The sequence below is a fragment of the Hyaena hyaena genome, unplaced genomic scaffold (genome assembly GCF_003009895.1).
Source record: "Hyaena hyaena isolate Hyena2069 unplaced genomic scaffold, ASM300989v1 scaffold_439, whole genome shotgun sequence".
NCBI lineage: Eukaryota > Metazoa > Chordata > Mammalia > Carnivora > Hyaenidae > Hyaena > Hyaena hyaena.
In genome coordinates this window covers 321,182-325,394 of record NW_024081067.1, presented here as the reverse complement: position 1 = coordinate 325,394, position 4,213 = coordinate 321,182, and the positions used below count along the sequence as shown (strand labels likewise).

The 4,213-nt window shown below is 36.6% G+C and overlaps 1 long non-coding RNA gene across 1 annotated transcript in view; it reads left to right on the top strand.

The window, feature by feature from the left end:
- Nucleotides 1-2,916, top strand: part of LOC120245837 — a 13,135-nt gene extending 10,219 nt beyond the window's left edge. Inside the window, exons 2-3 of the long non-coding RNA XR_005531913.1 lie at nt 2,756-2,761; nt 2,906-2,916. This is a non-coding gene — a long non-coding RNA (uncharacterized LOC120245837). The remainder of the gene's footprint in view (nt 1-2,755; nt 2,762-2,905) is intronic.
- The last annotated feature ends 1,297 nt before the right edge of the window (nt 2,917-4,213 follow it).

Sequence of the window (4,213 nt, the reverse complement as noted above, 5' to 3'; positions counted from 1 at the left end):
CAAGAGTCTCTCATGGTTTGCCTCTCTCCCTTTCCCCCACCATTTCCCCCCTTCTTCTCCCCCTTGTTCCTCCGTCAAGTTCCTCCTAATCCTCCTATACGTGCAAACATATGGTATTTGTCCTTCTCTGCCTGACTTATGAAACTCTGTACTCTTTAACCAACATTACTCCGTTTCCCCTTTCCCCCAGCCCCTGACAATCAATACTTTATGCTTCTATGCGTATATTTTTTAAATTTTTATTAAAAGATTTTTTAATGTTCATTTATTTGCTGAGGGGGTGGGGGGAGAAGGGGCAAAGAGAGAGGAGACACAGAATCCGAAACAAGCTCCAGGCTCTGAGCTGTCAGCACAGAGCCTGACACGGGGCTCAGACTCACAAACTGCGAGATCATGACTTGAGCTGAAGTCGGATGCTTAACCGACTGAGCCACCCAGGCGCACCTATAGTGTATTTTAGATTCCACATATAAATGACATTATGCAGTGTGTGTCTTTCTGTTTCTAGCTTATTTCCTGAAACATAATGTCTATCAGATTCATCCATGTTGTGGCAAATGCCAGGATTTTTTTTTAAGGCTGAATATTTCATTGTAGGTATGTGCCACATCTTCTTTATTCATTCATCTGTCTGTGGAAATTTAGGTTGTTTCCATATTTTGACTGTTGTGAATAATACTGCAATGAATATGGGAGTTCAGAGATATCATTGAGATACTGATTCCAGTTCTTTTGGATAACTACCCAGAAGTGGGATTGCCAGAAGTGGTAGTTTATTTTTAATTTCTTGAAGAACTGCCATATTGTTTTCCATAATGGCTCTCCAATTAACATTCCCACTAATGTTATAGTGTACAACTAATGTTGTATCTGAAGTGTTCCCTTTCATCACCAACACTTGTTATCTTTTGTCTTTTTGATAATAGCCATCTAAACAGGTATGAGGTGATATTTCATTGTGGTTTAGATTTACATTTCCTTAATGACTAGTGATGTTTGAGCACCTTTTCATATACCTGTTGGTCATTTGTATGTCTTCTTTTGAAAAACGTTTGTTCAGGACCTCTGTCCTTTTTAAAATCAGATTATTTGGTTTCTTTTTGCTATTATATACATTCCTTACATATTTTGGCTATTAGCCCGTCGCGTTGTTTGCAAATGTTTTCTGCCACTCTGTAGGTTGCCTTTTCTCTTTGTTGATTCAGTTTCTTTCACCATGCAGAAGCTTTTAAGCATCATGTTGTCTCATTTGTCTATTTTTGCTTTTGATGCTTTCACTCTTGGTGTCATATTCAATGATTTATCACCAAGGCCAATGTCAAGAACCTATGTTTTCTTTTTCAGTAGTTTTACAGTTTCAGCTTTTATGTTTGTCTTTAATCTATTTTGTGTTGGTTTTTATATATGGTATGATATAAGAGTCCGATTTTATTCTTCTGCACGAGGCACCATTTTTATTACATCTGTTGGGCATAGGAAAATTCCAAAGAAAGATCAACTTTGCAAAGCTCCATTTAGATTGCACAGAATGATTTTGAAAACTGAATTTAACCACAAGGACATGAAGGACCTTGAACATGGGGTTCCTTCTCACAATTCTCGTTGCTAAGTTGACATGCACAAGAAAGGAAAAACTTTGAAGAAATATCTATTCCCCTAAACAGACTCCTTTCTTCTGTCTTCCTTTGTTACCTTGCCATTTTTCATCTTCATTCAGATGAGTTATGATGTATGTTATCTATATCAAAGTAATATGCCATTATAATGAAAAAGCTTTACAAAGGCAAAACTCTCTTATGCTGGCGTATGTTTTTTTAAAAGACCTTTACTCAGTTCAACATTCCAAAAATTGTTTCTAATCTATGTTCTGGCATCCCAATTTGGGATACATCTAACTAAGATGGCTCGTATGTTGCTAGTGCTGTCTGTAAGGTGATTTTAATAATTTGTTTTATTGCCATTTTTCTTGCTTTTATTTGAGTGTACTGTGCCCAATTAATTATGTAATTCACTGCTTTCACAGCAGTTTGGTTGACACTGAATAATGATGCCCACGTTCATGTAGCAGGAAGACACTCTCTAAACTGAAGGAAAAAAGCAAGCATGAAATAAAGAAGAACAGATAATTCAAGAGACTTCGTGTGGTCCACTAAGGGATTAAGTAGGAAAAATGGGATAAGACAAGTGTCAGAGTTGAGAGGAAAAGACAAGCAAGCAAAGAATGAAATGTCCTAGCTTGGGAGCAGAAGAGGAAGGGCCACAAGGTGGCAGCACAGTCTTAACAGTGGGAAGCTTTCTCTTGGGCAACCATTAGTTTGCTGAAGCCACCGGCTTGCAGTTCCTGCATGTTGGTTTCCCCCATTATCCTGAACATACAAGTGTTTAGAATCAAAGGTAAACCTTAGAACTTAAGCTGAGGAAAAGTGCGGGGCAAAGGCACCATCTTTACTCCTAGAATCTGCACAGATGCTCTAGAAAAGTTTTCAAGCTATCTGTGGGGAAGGTCCACTTTAAGTTCACACACCATCACACACCAATCATTTTATAAAATTCGGTGAAAGTGATTTGATAGAGAAATGAACAAAAAAGATGTGGAACTCATAAGCTCACTTTAAAAATAAGTCGTTAAAAATATAAATAGATCAAAAGATCTAAACATCTTAAGCCACATTTCAAAAATGGAAATGGAACCCTTGTCTAGTTTTGCTTGTGTTGCTTGTGCGTTTTTTGTCACATCCAAGAAATCATCGCTAAGACCAATGTTCTGAAACTTTTCCTGCATATTTTCTTCTAGGAGTTTTATGGTTTCGGATCTTATGCTTAAATCTTTAATACATTTTGGGTTTGTGTGTGTGAGTGTGCGTGCGCGCACACACACACACGCCTGCACGTGGTGTAGGGTAAGGGTTCCATTTGACCGCTTTGCATATAGATGTCCAGTTTTCCTAACACCTTGTGCTGAAGAGACCATCCTTTGCCCTTTGTGTAGTCTTGGCAAACGTATCGAAGATCATTTGGCTGTATGGGTATGGGTTTATTTCTGAGCTCTCTATTTTGTTCCATTTGTTTCCGTATGTATCTTTATGTAAATATAAACAGAACACATAGAGGAAAAAAGAAAAAAAATACCAAAAGCATACATGCTATTTCTTGAAAGTATGTGTACAGATGACTAATATAGAGAATCACTATTGCTGTTATTATACTCTACAATTATATTAAACAGAAAGGTTTTGAGGGGTATAATATATATTTTTTCAATGTCCTATATATACACATTTTATGAGCATCATATAGATCCACTTAGAAAAGTTTTGTTGTGACCAACCGGCTTGCTTCTTGCTTGTGACTTCATCTAATCTAAGTCCAGTCGATGATAACACTATTTGCAGGATATAATATATATCCAAACTGATTCTGTGTGTGTTTTGTTGGCATTACAATAGGGACAGCCAGTTTCAAGAGATATGCTGGAAGGAGTAGAGGAAGAGATTTTAAAGCAATTTCACAAGCTCAAGGTATTCATTTTTAGCAGTTTTAAAACATCAAGGGGGTGATACTGTATTTTCAAAATTCATCTGTAGCCAGCCCCAACAATTTATCCTATAAAGTTATATTAAATTTGTTATCTTTCAGTGAAAGGACTAGCTCATGGTTCCATGAGTTTCCTATGCATAGATACTCTATCAGAATTATTATGCGTTGCACTGATGATAGTTGTGAAAATTATGAGACATGATATAACAATCTCTGGAAACTCTGCTGTTCTACATTTATAATATTTATGTTGACTTTCAGTCATCTGCTGTTGAAAAACGTTGAATTTCTTCCTTGTTTGAAAATATTAAGATTGTTAACATATGATTTCAGACAAATAGGCAACCGACTGTCTAATATATTTTATCTTTAAAAAGTTGGGCCCAAACTAGCTTCTTACCCAGAGTAACTCTGAGAGTTTATTCAACGGTTCAAACATTCTCTCCAGAACTTTCCCCCTAGATAACCACTGTCCCCAGCATGAAAAGCAGTTATTGATGATCAGCTTCTATATTATCACATAAACAGAATAGTTTCAAATGGAATGCATTAGCCTTGATGTAATTTATAGTTTTTACTGTGTAAAAACACATTATTTCAGGCGACTTTTTTTCATAGTAAGATTTTCTTGATGAAGGAACTAGTGCATTGCTTTGCATTCTGGCTCACGTTCCTT